The sequence below is a fragment of the Chiloscyllium plagiosum genome, chromosome 35, assembly GCF_004010195.1.
Source record: "Chiloscyllium plagiosum isolate BGI_BamShark_2017 chromosome 35, ASM401019v2, whole genome shotgun sequence".
Lineage (NCBI taxonomy): Eukaryota > Metazoa > Chordata > Chondrichthyes > Orectolobiformes > Hemiscylliidae > Chiloscyllium > Chiloscyllium plagiosum.
In genome coordinates, this window is record NC_057744.1 from 36,105,435 (window position 1) to 36,119,403 (window position 13,969).

The window sequence follows — 13,969 nt, forward strand, 5'->3', positions numbered from 1 at the left end:
CGACCTATCACCCTCACCTTGACCTCCTTCCACCTATCGCATTTCCAACGCCCTTCCCCCAAGTCCCTCCTCCGTACCTTTTATCTTAGCCTGCTGGACACACTTTCCTCATTCCTGAAGAAGGGCTCATGCTCCTTGGATGCTGCCTGACCTGCTGCGCTTTTCCAGCAACACATTATCAGCCATGATGCCATGGATATCAACTATTTCTCATTGATTTCATGTGAGGATCTATCAAGCTGAACACAAAAACCAATAATCTTCAGTTATTATTATTTACCACTTGAGTTCGGAAACAAGCCAATGCTGTTGTCTTGTGGAGAAGTCAGCCACCTGTGAGAAGGTAGTTCCAACGTCTCGCATTTGTTGTGGCAGGGTATGCACTCCCTGATTTTCAACGTTTTTAATTTAGCTGCAATTATTTTGCATAATTGCGCATTAAGTCAGAGAACAAAAAAGCAAGCAAAAACAAAGCAACAACACTTGAAAATAACTCTCTTGCCCTTAATTTTACAAAGTGAGATGGACCAGTAAAAATCACCATAGTCCTACCAAGGCATTGGGGCTGCTCTCTCATTAGAGAGAGATAATTAGCAGCTGTTTAAGCTGAAAGGCACCTTGCCTCAGGCAAAGGGAGGGGTTAACAAAAAAGAGTTCTTCATAGAAGTGTCAGTTGGTGTGGGAATTGAACCTATTCTCTACATCATGAACTAGCCATCCAGCCAACTCACTTGAACTAACTCACTTCCCCAGTGGCTTTTTGGCAGTTTTACGGGGTTCTCCTTCTGTGGTAGCGTTGTCTTGGTAACATTGCATCACCCTCAAAGCATACCAGATTAGAGTGGTGCTGGAAAAGCAAAGCAGTTCAGGCAGCATCTGAGGAGCAGGAAAATCGACGTTTCGGGCAAAAGCCCTTCATCTGGAATAGAGGCAGAGTGCCTGCAGGGTGGAGAGATAAATGAGAGAAGGGTGGGGGTGGGGAAAAAGTAGCATAGAGTACAATAGGTGAATGGGGGTAGGGATGGAGGTGATAGGTCAGAGAGGAGGGTGGAGTGGATAGGTGGAAAGGAAGATAGGCAGGTAGGACAGGTCATGGGGACAGAGGTGAGCTGGAAGTTTGGAACTGGGGTGAGGTGGAGGAAGGGGAAATGAGAAAACTGGTGAAGTCCACATTGATGCCCTGGGGTTGAAGTATTCCGAGGCAGAAGATGAGGCATTCTTCCTCCAGGCGTCGAGTGTAGCATACAGCTTGTGCATCCCTGAATCTCCATGAATCCCGTGATTTCCTGAGTGAGAAGATGACTCAATAAGATTCTAGTCTATATTTCCTATATCATTGTGAATTTCTGTCTCCTTCATCTATCCAGAGATGTTGTGCTTCAGTAGCTCTAATTCTCGGTGGCTCACCCTGGGCTGGGGACAGCTTTGGCAAAGCTGCAATTGTTAAAAATCTCAAATGACGTCTGGCCGGTTGGGTGTCTTGTTTTCAAATGCATTGAAGCTCTCTTGTTGCTACTCTCACAGTCATCACAGGTTGTGAGTCTACAAATTTTCCATTCAGAGTCAAAGGTCCAAGAGCTTTATGAAGCTATTTCCTCATGGTAGTACCATGATGGAAGTCAATTGTTTCACCAAAATGTTAGACAGGAGAAGCTACCATGAAGTATCAACTGAACCTGATATTGTTACATCCATCCCGGTAATTCAGAGACTCTTTAAAGTGTTCAAGAATATCTCATAATCCCAACAATGTGGAAACAAGCCATTTGGCCCCACAAATCCACGCCAACCCATTCCTCTACCCTATTACTCTACATTTCCCTGACTAATGCAGCTAACCTACACATCCCTGAACACTGCAGACAACTTAGCATGGCCAATTCACCTAACCTGCACATCTTTGGACTGTGGGAGGAAACCGGAGCACCCGGAGGAAACCCACACAGACACAGGGAGAATGTGCAAACTCCACACAGACAGTCGACTGAGGCTGGAATCAAATCTGGGTTCCTGGCGCTGAGAGGTGGCAGTGCTAACCACTGAGCCACCGTGCCACCCCTACAAATAATGTGTACCAATTAATATCCAAATACATTTTAGTTTTTTACAACTGATGTACTGTTAGAAATTATTTAAACCAATGTCATTGAATCATAGAGAGATACAGCACCAAAATACACCCTTTGATCCAACTCATCCATGCTGACCAGATATCCTAAATTAATCTAGTCCCATTTGCCAGCACTTGGCCCATATCCCTCTGAACCCTTCCTAATCATATACCCACCCAGATGCCTTTTAAAAGTTGAAATTGTAACTGGCCTGTTAATTCCAGATTTTTCAATTGCTTGGATTGTCTTCAACTGTTTGGAGCATATTTTGTTCATTTTGATTTGGAGTATAGATACCTCACTCAGAGGTTACATGTGTTTTCCAGTTCAATACAAAGTGAAATATCAGTGAATTCATCTCAATCAAATAGACAACAAACCGAGGCGACATGTGCATCAAAATCATGTTCCACTGCATCTGAGTTCTGTACCTACCAAAGATTATCTTTCCCTTTTTCATGGTATTGCCAGCATTTGCTGACTCCTCCCTTGATTGGCTTGCTAGGACAAGCTGGGTTTGAGTCTGGAGTCACATGTAGGCCAGATGAGGTAAGGACCACAGATTTCTTTCCCTGAAGGACATTAGTGAATTTGTACAACCATCCATAGTAGTTTCATGATCACCAATCCTGAAACAATCTTTCCATTCTAGATTTATTAATTGAATTTAAATTCCACCAGCTAAAATAGTGAAATCTAACCTCATTTGTCCAGAGCACAAGCCTAGACATCTCAGTTATTTGTGGAGTGACATGACCATCGTGGTATTGTATCTCCAAGTGTGGAGAGTGACATGGAGCAGTCAATCAGCCCAATGGAAATCTAGATAATTTAACTTTGACCCATAACTTAAGTTGACCTCGATGTGATGCTGTGATTGGCTTTTGGAAGCACTAGTTGTAAAATTCAATGTCATTTGGACTTCCAGGGCGATAGTGCAGAACCTGCTTATAGAAATTTGCAATGTCATTCATTAGAAGAGTGAATTCACACTTCATTCAGAGAAGAGCTTGCCGGAGTTTGATTTCCTTTTGGCCAAACTTTTAAATCTTTTTCTTGTCGATACTCGTGTTTTGTGTCATGTATTTGAACTTACTTATTTTTTACAAGTGTCCCAAATGCTGCTGCAAAGAGCAGCTCTATGGGGAGAATTTCAAATGATTGATCAAAGTGGTCATACTCTGGGTTAGCAGCATGCTCAGCTGTATTTACAATGCAATGGTCAGAGCATAGAGTCATAGAATCATAGAGTCATAGAGATATACATCTCAGAACAGACACTTCAGTCCAACTCGTCCATGCCGACCAGATATCCCAACCCAATCTAGTCCCATTTGCCAGCACTTGGCCCATATCCCTCTAAACCCTTCCTATTCATATCCCCATCCAGGTGCCCTTTATGTGCTGTAATTGTACTAGCCTCAACCACTTCCTCTGGTAGCTCATTTTATACATGCACCACCCTCTACTTGAAAAAGCTGCCCTTCGATCCCTTTTATATCTTTCCCCTCTAACCCTAAACTCGTGCCCTCTAGTTCTGGACTCCCCCACCCCAGGGAAAAGTCCTTGTCTGTTACACTATCTATGCCCCTCATGATTTTATAAACCTCTATAAGGTCACCCCTCAGCCTCTGACGTTTCAGGGAAAACAGCCCCAGACTATTCAGACTTTGCCTATAGCCCAAATCTTCCAACCCTGGCAACATCCTTGTAAATCTTTTCTGATCCCTTTCAAGTTTCACAACATCCTTCCAATTGGAAGGGGACCAGAATTGCATACAATATTCCAAAAGTGATCTAACCAATGCCTTGTACAGCCACAACATGTCCTCATACTCCTATACTCAATACTCTGACCATTAAAGGAAAGCATACCAAACACCTTCTTCACCAACGTATCTACCCAAGACTCTACTTTCAAGGAACTATGGACTTGCACTCCAAGGTCTCTTTGTTCCAACAGCACAGAAACAGACCCTTTGGCCCAGACTGGTCCATAACGATCAAAATGTCCACCCACAATAACCCCATTCCCCTGCACTTGGTCCATATCCTTCTAATCCTTTCTATCCATGTAATTGTCCAAATGCCTTTTAAATGTTGTTAATGTACCCACCTCAACCATTTCTGCTGGCAGCTCATTCCATATGCGTAACCCCCTCGATGTAAGAAGTTGTCCCTATGTTCCCTTTTATTCTTTCACTTCTAACCTTAAACTAATGCCCTCTAGTCCTCGATTCCCCAACCCTGGGAAAATGTCTGAGTACATTCACCTTACCTTATGTTCTTATACACCTCTATAAAGTACCTCCTCAATCTCCTACACGCGAAAGAAAAAAGTCCTAGCTTGTCCAACCTCTCCCTATAACTCAGACCATTGAGTTCAGGCAACATCCTTGTAAATTTCTGCTGCACTCTTTCCAGTTTTATAACATCCTTCCTATAACAAGTGGACCAAAACAGAACACAAATACTCCAAGTGCAGCTACACCAATGCCGTGTATAACTGCAAAATAACTTCCCAACTTCTGTACTCAATGCTCTGACTGATGAAGGCCAGTGTCACTGCCCTGTCTATCTGTGACTCCATTTTCAGAGAACTGTGAACCTGCTCTGAGATCCCTGTGTTCCACTACACTCCTTAAGGCCTGACCATTCACCATGAAACTCCTACCTTTATTTGACTTTCCAAAATGCAAGACCTCACACTTATGGATGTTAAACTCTATTTGCCATTTCTTGGGCCACTTCCCCAGCTGATCAAGGTCCTGCTGCAATTTCTGATTAGCTTCTTCGCTGCCCACAATACTACCTATTTTAATGTCATCTGCAAACTTACTAATCATGCGTTGTGCATTGTCATCCGAATCATTGATATTAATAACAAACAGCAATGGGCCCAACATCGACCCCTGAGGCAATCCACTAGTCACAGGCCTCCAGTCTGACAAGCATCCTTCCAATGTTACCCTCTGCTTTCTACCATCAAATCAATTGTGTATCCAATTTGCCACCTCACTCTGGATTCTATGCCATCTAACCTTCCAGAGCAGCCTATCATAAGGAACCTACTCAAAGGCCTTACTGAAATCTGTATATGCTACGTCTACCACCGTGCCCTCATCAACCTTCCTCATCACTTCATCAAAGAACTCTAACAAATTTGTGAGGCATGATCTCCCTCTCACAAAGCCATGCTGACTATTCCTAATCAAGCCCTGACATTCCAAATGCATGTACATTTTACCCCTCAGAATCTTCTCAAGTTACTTACAGATGTTAAGCTTATTGATCTCTAGTTCCCAGGCTTTTCTTTGCAGCCCTTCTTGAATAATGCCACAACATTTGCTCCCCTCCTTTCTTCTGGGACCTCACCTGTGGCTAGCAATGATGAAAAAATATCAGCCAGGGCCTCCACAATTTCTTCTCTAGCTTCTTGCAGTGTCCTTAGATATATCTGGTCAGGTCCAGGTGATTTTTCCACCTTCATGCATTCTAATACATCTAACAACTCCTCTATTGTGATATGGACTGTCCCCAAGATATCACCACAAGGTTCCCCAAGTTTCTTTGTTTTCATGTCTTTCTCCATGGTAAACACAGAGGAGGAATATTTATTGAGAACCTTGCCCATCTCATGCGGTTCAATGCATACATGTCCACTTTGGTCCATGAGGGGCCCTCTTCTCTCTCTAATTATTGTTTTTCCTTGCCACAACTGCAAAATAGGCTGTACAATCTGCTGTAAGGATGGCTGCAGCTGCCCTGTAACACAGGGTGACTGTTGCCAGAGTAGTAAGTGATCTTCAACTTGTCTGCCCTTGTTGGCTTCCAGTCAACATGCAGTGTCTGCAGTGGAAGGCAAGACCACCCTCCTCAACAACTTATTTAGCACCATTTCCACTTCACCCCAGATATCAAAATGGAATTGTTCCACTTCATTTGATGTCAGGAAATAACTGGAGTCTGTAATTAACAATGAAACATGAACGTTTTGAGCTGATCAGAGAAATCCTGCAGGATTTGGAAATGGTAAGTCATTTCCAGTGAAACTAATTGGATATTTTGAAGTGATGGCAGTAGTGAAGAGAATGAGAATGGATGATATTTATGCGGAACGCTGTAAAATTCTTCAAAATATAAAAAAAAACACAGCAAATTCTAAAAATATATAACAAGTTAACTAAAAGCTAAGGAGAGAAAAACTGAATATTTCAGGTCAGTGACCATTTAACAAAACTCGAAAAAGTTTGAACTGAAACAACTTTAAAAAGTTAAAGAGTCAGGGAAAGGAAAAGAACAAAAAACATAAAAGAACATAAAAGAGCAAAACTGAAAGCCTGTGATGGGGTGGAAGGCAGGAAAGATAAAATATTAAACGAATGATGATGACACAAAACAAATGGGAAATAAAGCCTAGCACATTGTTCCAAAAACAATGCTGAAAGTTTTGCAACTGTGTTGAATTAAAAATATGGAGTGGATGGTCCATCTCAATCCTCTTGTAAGGTTGCAGCTTCGCAGATATCACTCCTTAACAAAGTTGATCCCACTTCATGTGATATCAAGAAAGGTTTGAAGACATTGGATAAAGAAAACAGTGTATGCCCTGACAATTAAAATATGGCTGTTGTCGAGGAGATTTGTGCACCAGAACAAATCAGAACCTCCACAAGAATGCCAGATAGAGCTACAAAACTGGCATCTACCTGCAAAATGGAAAATAGTCCTGTCTACAAAAGGCAGGACAAGTACTACCCCATCAGTCTACTATTAATCATCAATAACGAAATGAAAAATGTCATTGATAGTGTTAAAATGTGGCATTTACTCAGGAATAACCTGCTTACTGATGCTCAGTGTTGGATTCTGCAAGCCCCGACACCTTTGGTCCAAAATGGACAAAAGAGTGACTGCCTTTCTAAAGGCAAGACTGACTACCTTACTAAAGGCAAGACTGACTGCCTTTCTAAAGGCAAGACTGACTGCCTTTTTTAAGGGAAGACTGACTGTCTTTCTAAAGGCAAGACTGACTGCCTTTCTAAAGGCAAGAGTGACTGCCTTTCTTAAGGGAAGAGTGACTGCCTTACTAAAGGCAAGACTGACTGCCTTTCTAAAGGCAAGAGTGACTGCCTTTCTTAAGGGAAGACTGACTGCCTTTCTAAAGGCAAGACTGACTGCCTTTCTAAAGGCAAGAGTGACTGCCTTTATAAAGGCAAGACTGACTGCCTTTCTAAAGGCAAGACTGACTGCCTTTCTAAAGGCAAGAGTGACTGCCTTTCTTAAGGGAAGACTGACTGCCTTTCTAAAGGCAAGAGTGACTGCCTTTCTAAAGGCAAGACTGACTGCCTTTCTAAAGGCAAGAGTGACTGCCTTTCTAAAGGCAAGACTGACTGCCTTTCTTAAGGGAAGAGTGACTGCCTTTCTAAAGGCAAGACTGACTGCCTTTCTTAAGGGAAGACTGACTGCCTTTCTAAAGGGAAAGATTGACTGCCTTTCTAAAGGCAAGACTGACTGCCTTTCTTAAGGGAAGAGTGACTGCCTTTCTAAAGGCAAGACTGACTGCCTTTCTGAAGGCAAGAGTGACTGCCTTTCTTAAGGGAAGAGTGACTGCCTTTCTAAAGGCACAACTGACTGCCTTTCTAAAGGCAAGAGTGACTGCCTTTCTTAAGGGAAGACTGACTGCCTTTCTAAAGGGAAGACTGACTGCCTTTCTCAAGGCAAGAGTGACTGCCTTTCTAAAGGCAAGAGTGACTGCCTTTCTAAAGGCAAGACTGACTGCCTTTCTAAAGGGAAGACTGACTGCCTTTCTAAAGACAAGACTGACTGCCTTTCTAAAGACAAGACTGACTGCCTTTCTTAAGGGAAGAGTGACTGCCTTTGACATCAATGCTGTTCCCCACCACATTTGCAAAGGTAATTAGGGATGGGAAATAAATCTCCATGCCAGCAGCATCCATATCCTACCATTGGCATGTGATAATGGAAGGTGTCCAAGGTGTCATGACTCACTGGGGTGGGCATCTGGAAATTAAGCCTCCCTATTTCTGGAATCATTACAAACATGACATGAAATAATCAAACTATCCAAAGTCCCTAATTTGTCTGATTATGAGACTAGGTTAAAAGAAAACACTCATCAGATTTCTGCACTTCGCAAGAAAGCAAATATTTCTTGAAAACAACTTGTTTTAACCAATGGAAAGAATGCAACACAACTACAAACTTATAATTCTCTAGAACTTAAATCCTACTCACTGTAAAATATTCCCATACACAGAGACATACGAAGAAACAAGATATAAATTTTATCAGTGGGGAATGAGCAAAAATGTCAAAGAAGCACAGTTCTGGCACCAGTCCAGATTATAGGCATTGACGAGATGTTTTCCTTTAATTTCTTTTGACTCTTTGATAGGCACATAAGGTTGTGGGTACACTGATTCTCAACCTTTCATTCACTGATTGAGAATTTGCCCTATGACTCTGGAGTTTTTTTTATCCCTTTGTCCTTTCAAGTAGTCCTCGCAGACAGAGCTGCTCAGGATTGTCTTTTACTCTTCCAAATAGAGATGGGAGAAAAATAGACAGATGTTTTCTTTTACATAGACCTAGACCTTCCAAAAGGCATCCATTCCTCCAGGAACCAAACAAGAAGCTGTTATGGTGCTGAGCATTCCAACCCAATGTAAAGTCTGTCACTGGGAAACACTGTCTGTGGACACAGCCATGGAGCCAAGGTATCCATCATTTCCCTCCCCCCCCACCCGCCACTTGAATAAGACAACATTAAACATTATTGATAGAATGTACAATAAGTTTCAGTTAAAAAAATTCTACTATTCCTCATTTTAAAATAGTATCTTTTTCCATTTTTAAGTCCACATTCCAAAGAGAAAATTATCTTTATTTACTTTCAGCATTAGGAGAGATGAAACATCATTTCAATAATAGATTTCATCATAACGTATATGACATAGACAGTGAAATGTGAGCTTTACTTCCATTCATCTCTTATAGAAGTACTATGCAATGTTTGGCATCATTCTCCTAATTTCTTATGTTTTCCCTTCATCTTTACTTCTGGATAATGCATCTGCTTTCACATTCACTTTGCCAGTATTGTGAACAATCTTCACATTGTTGGTTGCATTAGTATATTCGATCTGAGCAGTCATATAGGCCTATGCTTCATTACAACTCTGCTACACATAGATTTCAAAATATTGAAACACTAATTGGAGACGTAAAGTCTTTTTTTCTACTGTGGAGTAGAATAATAGAATTCCTACCGTGTGCAAGCAGACCATTCAGCCCATCAGGTCCACACTGACCTTCCAAAAGGCATTACACCCAGACCCAACCCTCACCCTATCCCTGTAACCCTGCATCTCCCATGGCTAATCTACCCACATCCGTGGACACTATGGGCAATCCATCTAACCTGCTCATCTTTGGACTGTGGGAAGAAATCCACACAGACACAGGGGGAATGTGCAAACTTCACACAGTCACCCAAGGGTGGAATCAAACCCAGCTCCCTGGCATTGTGAGACAAAAGTGCTAAGCTCTGAGTCATCATGCCACTCTGTACTTTGTAAATTTGTTTAATTTCTGAGAAAATATTCACTAAGTTTTCTATTCCCAATTCAATATCTTGCAATAAGACTGACTTTTGCCCAAGTCATTTGCATCACTTACCATTTTGAATAGCATGCTAAAGTCAAGGGCATCGAATACTGATTCATTTATTTGGACTTTGTTTTCTCCTCAAGGCTGCTTGGCACTCTGCTGCCCAGACTCTTTTTAGTTCTATAATACATGAGTCAATGGTATGGCTGCTGTACTGATTCTATGTAAAAAATTCTGATAAAACCCACACATTTCTAAAGATCTCATGATTTCATATATATAATTTTATGAATGGAGAATTCAATCAGCACCTTCATTTTTGCTGTTTTTGGCAACATTTGTCCTTGCTCTATGATATGTTTTAGATAAGTTAGCCTTGTTTTTAAAAATTCACTTTGGTTAAATTTAGCTTAATACATTTGCTTAAATACTCTGATTGGCTTCCATGGTCAGCTACAACTTAATTCATAAGTATTTGGAAGTTAGCTGGGTGTTTTGAAATTCAAATAGCATCATACAACATCATTACATCCCATTCGTTGTAACAAGGGTGGATATTTCTACAGTTTTGATGTTAATGATGCTTGCTAGTATCCCCTCAATGGATCAATTTTAAAAAGAATGAGGTTTGACCAACCCTGTTGATAAATCTTCTAAACAGGAACTGGATATGAATAAAAGCAAAGTAAAACAAAAGAATGCTGAAGAAATTCAGCAGATCTAATAGCATCCATGGAGAAAGAAACAGAGTTAATGTTTTCAGTCCAATATCTCTTCTTCAGAATTAGATAGCACCCTTGTTTACATTTACATTCTGTGGTCCATGCAGAATCTAGTTGACTCATTAAGCTTAAGATCTAACACCACTGGCAAACCCCAACTGTTTTGACTTAGTTTAATCAATTGGTTTCTAGCATATATTGAACTTCTCTTTCCATTTGTACCTGTTTCTTTGGGCTCAATAGATAAGGATCATGTTTTATGGTACTGAGACTTTGACTTCTACATAATGTTAAGCTAACATTTTACATCGAGGTATATTGTTACAAATTTGCCTGTTTTCCCAAACTGACATTATCAGATCTTCCCTTTGTCCTTGCTCCAAGTACACAGCATCTGACTGTACCATTTCCATATTGGTTAGGCAAATTGGATAATGTTCATTTGTAAACTGTCTACTTTTCCCTGTAACTCAGTCTTACTGTCTCTCCCGATCTCACTATTCTTTCCACATAACACACTCCTCTTTTCTTGTCTCTTTCCCGTGATATCATTTCAATGTGGTCACGTGACATAATTAAATTTTTGCCCTGAGTATTTATCAGATAAGTCACTTTACACACCCTCACAACTACTTTATAGGGACCGTGTATTTTGATCTCAAAAGCAATAATACCAATACTTTGTCTTCTGCTTGAAATGTTTGAGTCATAGAATGTTTGTCACTCCATTCTGTCATTTTTCAATCTCTTGTGTGGCTTTTCATGCTCACATGATCTCATGAACACATGATCAAACAAAGATGATTCATCTTTTCATCTTGAGAACATTTCCATAATCAATTTTAAAGGATCTATTAATTCACAATGCATTACTGTTATTTATTTTTAATTAATTAGTTCATGGATGAAGATCGATTTGATGGACCAAACCCAGTAGTTTCATTTGGGAAATCTGTGCTTGAAATAATCTCTTTGGCTCAGTCCTGTGAAGTACTGTTGACAATAGGCTTCAATCATTGTTTGATGGCTAGATTGCTAATTATGGCTTGAAAAATTTTAGACATAAACTTAGACATTTTTGTCAAAATGTTATTAATCTGATAGTGCATAACTATTAAAAGATTATATTATATTATATTATATTACCTATTACCTCAGTTGCAATTATCCTCAAATAAATAATGTCAGAAAATTGGCTGTCCCATCCAATGTTGTTAGGATATACCAGTGTCCTGCTTTAGTTTTGGGTAATGACCTTGCACAGACATACAAACATCTTACATCCTCAAACATGACTTTGGGTATTCAAGGTGCTGGTTTAAATACTTGTTAAGATTTACTTACCTGATATGTATGACATGTTTTACAGAATTGCATCATATCTGTTTGAAGCATAAAATGGCTTTTTACCAGTGCTTGAGTTTCCTACATTCCTATATGATCTGCCACATAATTTTTTACATACAACTCATAATATCTCCATTCAGTATTATGGAGGTGTTACTATCTGATGGACAACTATCCATTCTTCAGCTGTGGGTATATGAGGGTGTCTCCACTCTTCATCAGACCCCCACTCTTAATAAAATAGTACTACATAACTTCTGGAGCCTCAACATAAGATACTTGTGTTAACTTATTTAGTTCTCAATTTGCATTCTGAACTTAAATTAAATAAAACATGAAAATACTTCCTCTGAATTATATCTCTCTTTAAACAAAGCTTCAGCTCTCTAATATCTGTTTGGGGTATTACCATGAGCTCTGGTGGTGATGGACTTTATTTAGCCATTGATCTGGTCACCATACATGATGGAAACATATCTGTAACATGATCTTTTACCAGTTCCATCCTTTAACAGTTCTCAGGATTTCTATGACTTAGGTGAAACTACAAGCTTCACGCCAAATGATTGTGCAGGAGTATGTAAAATCTATTTATGAGCAATTTCTCATCAGGTCCTATCATCACTACTCCAGTTAACAAATCACACTAAAATTGCACTTTCTACAAAGGAACTGGGATATCCACTCCACCTATCCCATTTACTTATATTTCAGCTTACATTGCACTCTTGTCGAGAGAAAACTCGATCCTTCTCCAGCAAAAGTTTGGGTAGCTCCTGTATCCCTTCATATGGTTATGAATTCTGCAGGGAAAAAACAAAGACTGCAGATAGTGGAGATCAGAGTTGAAGAATGTGGTGCTGGAAAAGCACAGCAGGTCAGGCAGCACCCGAAGAGCAGGAGAATTGACGTTTCAGGCATAAGCCCTTCAACAGAATTATGGATTCTGGAACATTTTTATCTGCTCTATTCACCTCATCTGCAATAACAGGTTTTACCCTTTGTTCACCAGCTGCAGTTAAATATATAATTTGATCTATGGTATGTTCCTTCTAAGTTCCCTTTTTGGACTCACTCCCCTGAATTCCAGTAAGTCACAAAGGTTTCCCTTGCAAGTTCCATCAGTCTGAATGAAAGTGCCCCAATTTATTACAATGAAAACAGTTAGGCTTTTGATATTCCACTCCACCCTCAGGATCTTCCTTTCTGTTCTAAGGAGGAGATCTGGGGGCATTCCCAATTGTCCTTCCCTTAACCTAACTACTTTGCTTCCTTTCACTCTCCCACCCTCTATCCTTCTCAAATTTATGCAAGTGTTTAAAAAAGTTCATTATTATGGATCGGCTCACATTCATCGGTCTTTCTTGCAGTCTGTTTAGCAACTCCTTGTGATAAAAGGTAATGAGCTTTTTAATTATTTGAAGAGAATCATATTTTAAGAACATCATATGTGGTTTTATCTTGTAACGCTTGTATCTGACTACCTGTCAAAATTACTTTGTTTAAGTCTTCCAGATTCCATGTAACTTTGTCTAGGCTGTATCCTTTAATTTTCAAACTTTTGCCTGTATGCTTTCAGAACCAGTAAAGTTATTTTTATGACGTCATTATCCCAGGGAAAATCTCCGTGGACAGTGAAGATTATTTGCTTTCTTATTGCTTCCTTTACCTTCTTTTAATGTTAAGTTTTATAAATCAACCAGTCAGGGCATGTCATCAGGAGAAAATACTCAAAAACTGCCATTATATGAAGAATTCATTGGGATGTGAGTATTGTTGGCAATCTATTACCTCAAGTTATTTTATGTGTCGGTGCAGGACTGGAGTCACATATAGGATGGACTATATAAGGCTGATAGAGGAGCTTCGTAAATCAGTTTGCGTTTTGCGACAATCAGACAGCCACAAGATCACAGTCAGTGAAGCTAAATGTTTCTATATAACAGAATTCAAACACTCAATTTGTTCCATGTGCTGTCTGAATGATTAGCCCAGGACTACAGTTGACTGGTTCATGAGGTTGACATGACTCCTTGTAGCAAATGCAACATAGAAAACATCCAAAAGGCTCAGAAGGGAGTGAGGTGTAATCATCTTTGTCAATGTGACCAACTCCTATAAGGCCAGGTGTTGCCTTGTTTCCAAATGAGGAGAAGA